Below are 14,036 nucleotides of genomic sequence, written 5' to 3' on the forward strand. Positions count from 1 at the left end.
TTTCCTTTTTTTAAATTGATTAAAACAATACACAAACAACCAACACCATAAACGGAGAAATAAATAAACAAAAAAACAAAACACACACTTCAACTTAACCAAATACCACAAACTAAAAACATAAAAACACTACCAATCAACACATTCAAATAAATCCAAGACATACATTTTTTTTCTTCTTTTCTTTTGGTCATCCGTTTCATTGTTCTTTGTTGTGGTCACGGTGTTAGCTCGTTTTTGTTTTTCTATCCAACAGGACGACTCTTGGCAGTCGACTGTTTGACCGTTTGACCGTTTTTCTATCCAACAGGACGACTCTTGGCAGTCGACTGTTTGACTGTTTTGTGGATTTTTGTGGACTAGGCATTCCACTTTTGGAGGTTGTGATTTCAGACTTTGCAGGCAGACCCACACATTACCAGGTTCCTTCCTTTTTTCCCCTCTCACTTGCACAATAACACACATTAATTGTAAATAAAATCAACCGAACGATGCACACACATAATTAACAGACTGCACCTCATAGATTGTAAATAAAATGAACCGGACGTTAATTGTAAAAAGAACCCCCGCCGTTGCACGTGCACCTTTACACCCTAACCCACATAAGTTGTAAATTAAAATCAATTCACAAATGCACACGCACACGCGTTTCAGACACATTAACTTGTAATTAAAATCAACCCCCGAAGTCACGCATGCATGCACGCAAGTGCCATACATCATCTAATTATAACAAGGAACTGCATTAGTAGAGACCTAGTTAGTCAGTCTAGTCGTGTCAAAATTTGAGTGGGGCTGGGTTACGATGTTGACTCACCATGCATTAACGGGTTAATTTAATAGTGAACGATGCTTAATTGCTTATATAATTAAAAATGAGTCATTAGTTTCACTCACACACTCCGCCGCACTGTAGGACGTGAACGCTACGTGGGAGTGGGAGTAGTAATCTGACATTGGTCAACATGGTATTTATTCCCGTTTTTAGTTAGAATATTTGATTACGTCATGATTTTTTTGAGTATCTGACTGGGCTGTGGAATACATTTTTATTTTATTTTCTGCTTGATACGGGGTTACAGGGTGCATGTATGTCTGCATAGCATGAAGCTTTCGGTCGCATGTGTGTAGAGGTCATGCCGAGTTTTTTCTAGGATGTGGTTTGCCTGGGGGTTATTATGGTCCAGTCCGTCGTTGTCGTATTGCTGCGCATTCAAGGTGTGTAAACCACCCAAAAGTCGTGTGTGTGATTTGATACTTTGTACATATTTAGTTGTTATGTTTGCTCTTTTATTCTATGCTGAAGACGAAGAAGAACAAGGAGTTTTGGTAGACTGGTAACTCGAGATGCAATCTCATGGGCTACAGTTATTTCAAGATATGTCGATTATGGGCTTCGTGAGGATGTTTCTAACATCTACAACTGGATGTTCTATGTGTGAAATGGCAGTAGTATGGGCACAGAACCAATTGATCATGATGAGTCTGGAGAGCTTATCAAAGCGTATCTTAGCAAGATGTGCGAATGTCTTCCGAATCTGAATGGAGAGAGTGTTGTGAAGTGTGATTAAGTTTCTTTCATGCTCACAGTGACCTTTATGATAGGAGGGAACATTTTGATCTTACGCTTGAGTAGTATATCTTGAAAGTTGGAGAGGGTAATGAAATATAATGTGTTAGTGGGTTTATGGGTCTGGATGTTTCTTCAAGGCCTCTATGGATTCTTGGAGATGTTTTCATGGGCCTTTTTGGGAGGTTTTGAAATGCTTTTATGCAATGAAGTTGGAGGAATTCTCTCCAGATAATTGCACATTCTCTTGCATCTTGAAAAGTGGCAGCCAACTAAGAGCAAAAGACCAGGGCAAAGAAATGCACGTAGAAGTTGTCTCCTGTATCAACAGAAGCAGAACAAGCATGCTGAGTTTTCCAGAATTGTGTCTAACTTTTTGCAAATGTTGATCTGTGAAGATATGTTTACTACGACAAAGACTTGATACCTATGTTGAGAATGCTCAGATGTTTGGGTCGTATGACATTTTTGGTTACAAACAGTCTGTGGGATTACACGTATGTGGTAATGAACTTTCTTTGTGGCAAGTGTCGTTGGCACAATCTGTTTTTTTTTTACATACCAGTTCAGGAAGCTTTTCGAGGGACTGCTTGATTAGGCGGAAGGTGAATTTAGGAGGCGACTGCTATTTGGGGGGGAAAAAACGCAGCAAAGGAGTCCGACGGCTAATGCGCTAAAAGGAGGAGCGGAGCCCTCTCGAGGATCTCGCTACCAGTTCTGCTTTAAGCCGGGTGAACAAGAATGTTTCTACCATCCAGCTCCTTCTCATTCATTGATTCGATAGCATCTATCACAGACTGCTCCTCAGCAAATGTCACAAAGCCAAAACCACGAGGTCTACCGGTCTCTCTACCATTGATAACCTTGGACTCGATCACTTCACCAAAAGGATAGAAGGCATCTCTGAGGCTACGATCATCAGTGGACCAAGCGAGGTCTCCAACGAAGCAGCGCTACTCGACAACATCGGATATTGGACAATGATGATTGAAACAAAAAGTGGTGGCTAATGTAAGCTTTGGGATCCAACATCGAAAGGGGGAGTAGTGATAGATGGTATTCTGCGCTGTATGAGGAAAAAGAAGGGAGTTTTTTTTTCAATCCTGGGGAAAAACTCGATGCATTCTTGATAAACCGAAGCTTGGCGAGATCGTCAGAATGATCCTTATGATCAGTCGATGGAATGCTGAAGGTGACGAGTTTCAAAAGAGGACGGTGGTTGCAAATTCGTAGAGGGGAAGGAAACTCTTTCTCTGGGGGCGCGCAAGGAATTGCTGAATGGAAGGATAGAGATCAAATTGAGGATGGGGAGGCTATTGGGAAACCTGACGAACAAGGCGAATCACATACGATGTGTTCTGGAGCAGCTTTTCGAGGAGCTTTCATCTTCATAGCCTGCAAATTGGGGCCCCAGAAGATTGCATCTTAATCTCCATCGCCTGCTCTAACTTTGCTCTTTCTCAACTCTGCAAAATCTCTCGCACTCGGTCTGGACCAGCTGAAGAGAAGCGATACATCTTGGAGGAGAGTCGTACTTTGTTTAGGGAGAACCAAAATCTATCAAACCCTCAAACCATTGAACAAAAGATCATGGATGAAGAAGTACGCTATGAATATGCATGGCACTATAAGATTCCTTATCCTCGCCTGCACAATTTTGCAACTGGGATCACAGTAGAAAAACCTTCCAGAAAAATTGGCCTTGTTTATGAGGTACCTCATTCATGGGAAGAAGAGCCAGAGGTAAAAATGGCTTTCATTTATTGACTGTGCTCATCCTTGAATTCACAAGAGGATTATTGGCTTGTAGGTTTAAGCTGCCATAACACTGTTAACCTTGTCTGAAGGTGGCTACAGTGCATCTTAATGCTCAAAGTTTACATTACATCTGTCAATCATTTGGCTGGGCATCTATTTCAAAATGTGTATCACATCTTGATACAAATCCTTTTTGTGTGAAGGCTGAAGGTAAACATTTCCAGGAGTTGGACAGCTTCCAAGAGCACACTTCAGGCAATCAGACAGTTGTATAAATTTAGATGAAATTCAAACTACATAGAGTCCAATTCTAGTATGAAAAACACCTCATACTTCTTCCCATGACTGTTCCGAGGCTGGCGGATACCCTCACTAGACACTTGGTTCAAGACATCCACAGATGTAGCTTAAAGAAACAGACTGGAATCAGCCTTAAATGTATGATGGATTTTAACACCTTTCCTACGAAGAAGAATCTGTTGTTCTCTGTCAGAAAGAAGATGTGGATGTGAATATAGACAATAATTACCTGTCTGAATAAAAAAAATAAGCTGTTAGAATAGAATTCAGATTCTCTGATGTTAAAGAGGAAGTTGCTAAGCTAATAAGCTGTTTGTCTCATCAGTCTTCTGAAGAGTTGTTGAAATATAAATATGATTCTTTATGGAGGCCACCACTATTGATCTTCTAGCCTGAAATTATCAAGGACTTCTGAAGTTGCGACATTGCTTTCCAAACCCTTCGACTTCTTTGGTGAACCCGACGTGAAAGCGTTGCAGAAATTTCAGGATGGGAGATACTTTAGCCTCTATTTCAGCTTCTTCTACAACTCCAGCTGTGTCTACTTCAGCTCCATCAATGACTGCTGCGTCAAGTACTTCAACGGAGGATCTAAAGCAGATTTTGCAGAATATGTCCATGTATATGCAGCTCCAAAATCAGCAAACACAATTGTATATGCAGTAGCAGCAACAATTGCATCAACAGCAGTTGTCTCAGCAAAGGCAACTCTATTCGGAGCAGGAGAATGCAAACAGCGCGACTAAGGCTATTGAAGCAGTTGAGAATGAGAAGAAGCTATTTGACGGGCGTAATGTTTCAGCATATTTGAAGACATATGAGATCAAGATGGGGTTTTTTGGAGTTCCTGCTGGACTTATGAGTAAGTACTTCCTTCGTCTTGTCACACTTGCTTTGAGGGCAAAAGTGACTGATCTTTTTATTCAAAATACACATTGGCAAGATTTTAAGAAGGCCCTAAAAGAAGAATACTTCCTTGAGGACTTTGGTATGGCTACTCGGCGGTCATTTCGAGAGTGGGTCTACATGCCAAACAAAGGTCTCGCTGCTTCGGAGTTGATTCGAGAATTCGAAAAGAGGTATAGTCAGCTTGATGCCATTGAACAAAGAGCATTGGATGTTGAAAAAGTTGAGCTTTTCTTGCAAGCTGCAGATCCTGCTCTTCAAGAAGAATTGGGTGAGCTTCTTGAAGATCGCACGAAGCCTATGGGTCTTAAAACTGATTGGCAGGATGCTCAGGATGCAATCTCGACTTTGACCAAGAGGAGGATATGGAAGACTCGCCTACAAAATGATTCCATGACACCTACACCATCATCAGCTCCTATGCCTACTTCTATCCCTGTTATTTCTTCTCCTCCTCAGCCAGTTTCTTGGCCTATGCTAGTGCCTATTGTTTCCACTCCACCTATTCCTCCTGTTCCACGACCGATGCCTACACCTTCTGCTCCAAAACCATCTGCTCCATCGGTTCCTACCTCTCTTGATGACATAATCAAAGGCATCACAGATTTGACACTAGAGTCAGTCAAAGCGGAGTTGGTGGGAAAGTTGAAGGAGCAATTTGCTTCAACTGTGCCTACTACTTCTTTTAGTGCTCCTACTGCACCTAGGAGTGCTCCTAGTGCACCTAGGAGAGATCGGAGATGTATTTGGTGTGATAGTATGGACCATCAGCATTGCAGGGATTGTGATTCTTTCCAGGATGCAAGGAGGCAGAATTTGGTATATTGGGGGAAAGATGGTAAGATTTGGTTGACTGAGACAGGAGCTCCACTTGCTACCAACTTTGGTAAAGGTGGAATGAAGAAGTTAGTGGAGGACATGGCTGCGCGTACTTCTTATGTGACAGCTAGAGGTGATGCTTCTGCATATGGAGTACAGATTGAGAAGGGATCAGAGACTCAGTCCGCGCTATGGACTTATGCTATGGAGACTGCAAACAAGGGGAAAATTCAGCAAACTGTTTTGACTAGTGCAGGCTCTAGCATCAGATTAGAGACAGGTTGGGACTCCCCTGTTGACAGGTATTCTATTTATGCTTATTTGGCTAAGTCTCATGGTGCAGATGTACTTGTTGAGGAGAAGCGCAGGAGGGATGAAGAAAATCCAAGTGCAGCTAAGAAGACTAGAGGGGGTGAGTTTGTTACTCCACCTACTGCAGGACCATCTTCAAGACCAGGGCCAGATCGACAGATGGAGGATGCTCAAAAGAGAGAAAAGAGGCAGGAGCCTAAAGAGAGAAAGCAGCCAGGATTCAGATTGATGTCTGATATTGAGACATCTACAGACATGAAGAAAATCTTTAATGATAAGATACTTGGCAGTGAAGTGACTTTCACTATTTCTGAGATTTTGGGCATCTCAAAAAGAGAGTTTGAGGATCACTTTCAGGAGGTCCTGAAGAGGAAAAGGCATGCATTGTCTACCACTGATACACATGGAGTTTTGATTGGGGAGTTGGATGAGGATGAAGATGAGGTTATGGTTGATAATGCTTCTGTTTTTCCGCAGGTAGAGAAGAGGGTTCAACCTATGCATTATGCTGAAATTGATGAGCCTGTCATGATACCGCGTAGTCATTTTTTGCGGAGCCATTGGGCTAGGGCAACTACAGAGACGATGGTAAAGATTGGAGAGAAACATGTGCCTTATGTTGCATTGGTGGATCATGGTTCAGAGATTAATCTCATAGTTCGTGGAGTTTATGAGAGTAACAGATGGCCTATGGATGTAGAGCATGGGTCGCGTATGAGAGCCGCCAATAACACTGCAGGTGATTTATATGCTGCCTGTCCTAGTGTCAGGGTTTCTATTGGTGATGTAGAGGAGGATTTTCATTTCTTTGTGCAGGACTCATGCTCTTATCCCATAATTCTTGGTCAGCCATTCATTATGGAGATGCGCATGGAAACAAAGGTCATGGATGATGAATCTGCTTATGCACGGATTCGCAGTAAAGATGGTATGAGAGCAGTTCAATTTATGACTGTATGTGTGAACCATGTTAGAAACAGAGATACTCTCAAAGATGCACCTTTGCCCACTGTGAGGGATTCGGGTTTTCATTAGGTACCGCCGTTTTGCGAGACGACGGTGGTACACAGGAGAGGAGATTGGAGTTCTCGCCTCTTGGCAGCGGTGTTTTCTCCTCCGGTTTTGTTGGGATTTCAGCAAACAGTTCGATGAGTTATCAGAAGACTTCTAGGTTGCCTAGAGCTGCCAGGCAGTATATATGCAAGAAGGAGAAAAATTTGAAAAATGCAGGAATTTTGAAGGATGATGAGCACATAGATGGGATGTATGACAGTGTGATTTGTGCAGATACGATGACAGAGATGGGAGATATGCTGAAAACTGATATGCTGAATTGTCACGGTAATGTATTAGTGCAGTCCCTGGACATGTTTCATGAAATTGCAGATTTTATGTCACAGATTGAGTCAGAGGCTGAGGTAACTCAGCAAAGAGTGTTGAGTGCTGAAGAAATTCAGCAAACAGAGTTTCCAGCTGGTTATGATCAGCTTTCAGAGAGACAGAGGGCTGAAAATTTTCAGCCAACAGAGTTTACTGCTGAAATATTTCAGCATTCAGAGTTTGGGGCTGTTCCTATGTAGTCCATAGAGCAGAGGGCTGAGAATATTCAGCCATTAGAGTGCAGAATTACTGATTTACAGCAAGGTTTATGTAATGCAGAAGAGTATAATGAAGCCAGGGTTGACACGAAATACAAAACTGTGGATAAGAAGGTGAAGCCGGTTGCTGTACCGCTTCCACCTGACAGTGATCATCAAATAGAGAGGGCTGCTAAACAGCAAATTTTGAGGAATCCGGAGCATATTGGTCATACATTTTCAGCAGAGACTCTTGCTGAATTGAAAATTGGAAATGGTGATTTCTTGTTACCCATAGAGAAGCAATGCTTTCAGGAGATGCTTGAGCGTCATGGAAGGGGATTTGCTTTTTTCCCACATGAGATTGGATGTGTGAATCCTGATATTGTTGCTCCTATGGTCATTTTTACTATTCCTCATATCCCATGGAATCTCCGACCTATTCTAGTGCCTAAAGCACACTTGCCAAAGCTGATTGATTTATTGAATGAGAAAATCAGGATGGGAATCCTTGAGCCTTCATCTGCACCATACTCAAACAGGTGGTTTACAGTTCCAAAGAAGAATGGTACTCTTCGATTTATTCAGGACATGCAGCCAGTGAACAGAGTTACTATCAGGAATGTTGGTATAGGTCCAGTTGTGGATGAGTTTGTAGAGGCATTTGCTGGACGTGCCATCTATTCTTTGGGTGATTTGTATTCAGGATATGATCAGTTTCAGCTGGCTTTGGAAAGCAGGGACATAACCACCATGAGAACTCCTATTGGGCTTGTCAGGATGTGTACCTTGCCTCAAGGTGCCACTAATTCTGTTGCGCATATGATGAATGCCATGCATAAGGTCCTTCGTGATTACATACCTCAGCTTACTATGCCTTTCTTGGATGATGTGCCCATTAAGGGGTGTGCAGAAGAAGAGAAGAATGAGAGCCTAAATGAGCAGGGATGCAGATACTTTGTGGCTGATCATATTTCAGCATGTGAGAAGATTTTGGCCAGGTTAGAAGAAGTGAACTTGACACTTTCAGGGCAAAAATCTGTTTTTGGAGTGAATGAGGTTGTCATTGTTGGGCATATGTGTGGATATTATGGCAGGAAACCCTCACCTGATAAGGTGAATGCTATAGGTAAGATTGCAGAGTATTGTTCTACTACTTCAGAGGTACGGAGATTCATTGGTGCTTGTGTGTTTTATATGATTTGGATACCTCATTTTGCACACATAGCAGATTGTTTGTATCAGCTGCTTCGAAAGGGGCAGAAATTCTATTGGGATGAGAGCCACACTAGAGCCATGCGGAAATTGAAGAAGTTATTGCAGAATGCTCCTACTCTTAGGAAAGCGGATTATAATTGTGGAAGGCCTATTGTATTGACAGTTGACACTAGTCCAATTGGCATAGGTTGGGCTATGGGTCAGGATGATGCAGATGGAAATAGGTATGCTATTCGGTTTGGGGCGAAAGTCCTAAACGAGAGACAGAGGAGATATCCGCAAATCAAGAGGGAGTTATTGGGGATTGTCACGGCTCTCAAATGTGACAAGGAGTACTTTATTGGAGCTTCAGTTGTGGTAGAGACAGATTGCTTGCCATTGATTGGTATGATTACGAGTTGCTCTACTCCAGATATAGCTATGCTGAGATGGATTGCATACATCAAGTCATTAAATACGGAATTTAAACACATAGCAGGGAAGGATAATCCAGTGGCAGATATGTTATCTAGAGCCAGATATGATGATGAGGAGACTCTACTTGCAGAAGAGGATGATGCAAAAATTTCAGCCACTATGGTTGATCATGTTTGTCATGTCTATGATATTCTGGCTTTCACAGAAGAACTCTATGTTGGAGATTGGTTGCAGATTGGCAGGTACCTTAGTACATTAAGCAAAAGAGATGAATGGACAGATGAAGAGTTCAAGAAGAACAGAAGGAAAGCCTATGGTTATTTTCTCAAGGACGGATTTCTTTGGAAGCATCCGAAGAAAAGAGGCGGATTACCTTTGCGGGTTGTCTGCGATAGAGAGACACAGTTACAGGTGATGAGGGAGTTTCATGAGAGTCCTTGGGCTGGTCATAGAGGAGTGTGGGCTACTTATGAGAAAATCAAGGAGAAATATTGGTGGAAAGGCATGTATAGAGATGTTTCTCACTTTGTTGAGACTTGCAGAGACTGCCAGATGTATTCAGTAGTGCGTCATCGAGATGAGCTTCATCCGACCTATCCGCTATGCATTCATTATAAGTGGGTAGTTGATTTGGTTACCATGCCTATGGGTCTATGGCAGATGAGGTACATTGTTTTGGCAAGAGAGGATCTTACCAATCATGTTGAGGGCAGATCTTTGAGAACGAAGACCACTAGTGCAGTGTGTAAGTTCTTATTGGAGGAAATTTTATGCATGTATGGTTGTGTGGGTAAGATCACTGCGGATTGTGGTGAATTGGATGCAGATGAAGCTAGGGAGTTTTTCTCTCAACTAGGAATCAAGTTGGCTCTAACCACAGCATATAATCCAGAGGGAAATGGGAAGAGTGAAAGAGGGCATCCGCCGATAGTGAAAGCATTAGCCAAAGCATGCAGAGGACGGATTGGAGAATGGCCGAGACTTCTACCATTTGCTTTATGGGCTAATCGTACGACTCATAGTGTTACCACAGGATATATGCCTACAGAGTTGATGTATGGTCAGAAACTTGTTATGCCGATTGAGACTTGTGCTTTGACTTGGTCAGTTTTACCTTGGCAAGAGGATTTGATGAGAGAAGAGCTCTTAGCTCTTCGGATTTGATAGTTGGAGAGGAGACCAGAGGATATTCAGCTAGCTATTGACAGGTTGAAGGTTGCTAGACTAAGGAATAAGGACAGGTTTGACAGCAGGCATCGCTTGCGGCCTAGAGCAATAGAAGAGGGAGATTGGGTATTGGTCTTTGATAGCAGCCTTGAAAATCAGCATACTGCACTTCGGAAGATGGTGAAAAGATGGTTTGGGCCGTACATAGTCAGACATGTCTTTGATAATGCAACATATGAGCTGACAGAATTGGATGGGACAGTGCTTAGAGTGCCTATTGCTGGAAAAAGAATCAAGATTTTCAAGAAAAGAGATGATGAGGATTATGCATTGGAAGAATTTTCAAGAGAAGAGCAATGACAAGAAACTCCAATGGAAGAGATAGATGATATGACAGATAATCTTGTTGATCTACTGGAAATGCATAATGAAGAGATTGATCTGTTTGTGGATCTTGATGACAACGATCATGGGTAGTTGGCCCATCCGGAGGATGCGCAGGATTAGAGGGGGTGGATGTCGTATTGCTGCGCATTCAAGGTGTGTAAACCACCCAAAAGTCGTGCGTGTGATTTGATACTTTGTACATATTTAGTTGTTATGTTTGCTCTTTTATTCTATGCTGAAGACGAAGAAGAACAAGGAGTTTTGGTAGACTGGTAACTCAAGATGCAATCTCATGGGCTACAATTATTTCAAGATATGTCAATTATGGGCTTCGTGAGGATGTTTCTAACATCTACAACTGGATGTTCTATGTGTGAAATGGCAGAAGTATGGGCACAGAACCAATTGATCATGATGAGTCTGGAGAGCTTATCAAAGCGTATCTTAGCAAGATGTGCGAATGTCTTCCGAATCTGAATGGAGAGAGTGTTGTGGAGTGTGATTAAGTTTCTTTCATGCTCACAGTGACCTTTATGATAGGAGGGAACATTTTGATCTTACGCTTGAGTAGTATATCTTGAAAGTTGGAGAGGGTAATGAAATATAATGTGTTAGTGGGTTTATGGGTCTGGATGTTTCTTCAAGGCCTCTATGGATTCTTGGAGATGTTTTCATGGGCCTTTTTGGGAGGTTTTGAAATGCTTTTATGCAATGCAGTTGGAGGAATTCTCTCCAGATAATTGCACATTCTCTTGCATCTTGAAAAGTGGCAGCCAACTAAGAGCAAAAGACCAGGGCAAAGAAATGCACGTAGAAGTTGTCTCCTGTATCAACAGAAGCAGAACAAGCATGCTGAGTTTTCCAGAATTGTGTCTAACTTTCTGCAAATGTTGATCTGTGAAGATATGTTTACCACGACAAAGACTTGATACCTATGTTGAGAATGCTCAGATGTTTGGGTCGTATGACATTTTTGGTTACAAACAGTCTGTGGGATTACACGTATGTGGTAATGAACTTTCTTTGTGGAAAGTGTCGTTGGCACAGTCTGTTTTTTTTTTACATACCAATTCAGGAAGCTTTTCGGGGGACTGCTTGATTAGGCGGAAGGTGAATTTAGGAGGCGACTGCTATTTGGGGGGAAAAAACGCAGCAAAGGAGTCCGACGGCTAATGCGCTAAAAGGAGGAGCAGAGCCCTCTCGAGGATCTCGCTACCAGTTCTGCTTTAAGCCGGGTGAACAGGAATGTTTCTACCATCCAGCTCCTTCTCATTCATTGATTCGATAGCATCTATCACAGACTGCTCCTCAGCAAATGTCACAAAGCCAAAACCACGAGGTCTACCGGTCTCTCTACCATTGATAACCTTGGACTCGATCACTTCACCAAAAGGATAGAAGGCATCTCTGAGGCTACGATCATCAGTGGACCAAGCGAGGTCTCCAACGAAGCAGCGCTACTCGACAACAACGGATATTGGACAATGATGATTGAAACAAAAAGTGGTGGCTAATGTAAGCTTTGGGATCCAACATCGAAAGGGGGAGTAGTGATAGATGGTATTCTGCGCTGTATGAGGAAAAAGAAGGGAGTTTTTTTTTCAATCCTGGGGAAAAACTCGATGCATTCTTGATAAACCGAAGCTTGGCGAGATCGTCAGAATGATCCTTATGATCAGTCGATGGAATGCTGAAGGTGACGAGTTTCAAAAGAGGACGGTGGTTGCAAATCCGTAGAGGGGAAGGAAACTCTTTCTCTGGGGGTGCGCAGGGAATTGCTGAATGGAAGGATAGAGATCAAATTGAGGATGGGGAGGCTGTTGGGAAACCTGAGGAACAAGGCGAATCACATACGATGTGTTCTGGAGCAGCTTTTCGAGGAGCTTTCATATTCATAGCCTGCAAATCGGGGCCCCAGAAGATTGCCTCTTAATCTCCATCGCCTGCTGTAACTTTGCTCTTTCTCAACTCTGCAAAATCTCTCGCACTCGGTCTGGCCCAGCTGGAGAAGCGATACATCTTGGAGGAGAGTCGTACTTTGTTTAGGGAGAACCAAAATCTATCAAACCCTCAAACCATTGAACAAAAGATCTTGGATGAAGAAGTACGCTATGAATATGCATGGCACTATAAGATTCCTTATCCTCGCCTGCACAATTTTGCAACTGGGATCACAGTAGAAAAACCTTCCAGAAAAACTGGCCTTGTTTATGAGGTACCTCATTCATGGGAAGAAGAGCTAGAGGTAAAAATGGCTTTCAGTTATTGACTGTGCTCATCCTTGAATTCACAAGAGGATTATTGGCTTGTAGGTTTAAGCTGCCATAACACTGTTAACCTTGTTTGAAGGTGGCTACAGTGCATCTTAATGCTCAAAGTTTACATTACATCTGTCAGTCATTTGGCTGGGCATCTATTTCAAAATGTGTATCACATCTTGATACAAATCCTTTTTGTGTGAAGGCTGAAGGTAAACACTCCCAGGAGTTGGACAGCTTCCAAGAGCACACTTCAGGCAATCAGACAATTGTATAAATTTAGATGAAATTCAAACTACATAGAGTCCAATTCTAGTATGAAAAAGACCTCATACTTCTTCCCATGACTGTTTCGAGGCTGGCGGATACCCTCACTAGACACTTGGTTCAAGACATCCACAGATGTAGCTTAAAGAAACAGACTGGAATCAGCCTTAAATATATGATGGATTTTAACACCTTTGCTACGAAGAAGAATCTGTTGTTCTTTGTCAGAAAGAAGATGTGGATGTGAATATAGACAATAATTACCTGTCTGAATCAGAAAAATAAGCTGTTAGAATAGAATTCAGATTCTCTGATGTTAAAGAGGAAGTTGCTAAGCTAATAAGCTGTTTGTCTCATCAGTCTTCTGAAGAGTTGTTGAAATATAAATATGATTCTTTATGGAGGCCACCACTATTGATCTTCTAGCCTGAAATTATCAAGGACTTCTGAAGTTTCGACATTGCTTTCCAAACCCTTCGACATCGTGTCAATTAGTCGATTTCCTATGGATGGTCTCAGTCTTGGTTTTGTTTTTGGGTTTTGCAGGTTTTCTTTTTGTTTTCCTAGTTGTGTGTGTGGGTTTTTTTTTACCATAGTCTGAATGGCACCTCTTTCTGCGCCTCCAATTGTGGTCCAACATGTTCCTCTTGCGGTCCATGACTTTTCTCTTCTGTTAGAGGCAGATTGTATTTGACGAGCTAGCCTTCACCCATTTGTGGCTCTCACTTTACCACCTGTGGATGAGAAGCTGTGTTATTCTTTCCTCACTTCTTACAAAAACCAGTCTGGCCTGGCTTACAATCGGACATTTTGTTTATCAGTAGCCAATATCAGTGAAGCATTATGTTTGCCCTTATTTGCTTCCTTTGTGCCCAGTGGTAACCAACTACTGATGGTTGAGGAGATAGTCACACTGGCGAAGAAGGAAACTTCCACCCACTTGCTCCTTAACCAGCTCATTAATAGCTCAGGGGTGTCTGTTGCCCACATTTCTTCTCCAGTCTGGAAGTAATTATGCCAGTTCCTACAGGACCGGTTCATGTCAGGAAAGGCTGCATCTAAATACCTGTCAAAAGA

This window comes from Lygodium microphyllum, chromosome 4, assembly GCF_053477565.2.
Source record: "Lygodium microphyllum isolate KBCC chromosome 4, Lygodium_microphyllum_v1.1.10, whole genome shotgun sequence".
In the NCBI taxonomy this organism is placed as follows: Eukaryota; Viridiplantae; Streptophyta; class Polypodiopsida; order Schizaeales; family Lygodiaceae; genus Lygodium; species Lygodium microphyllum.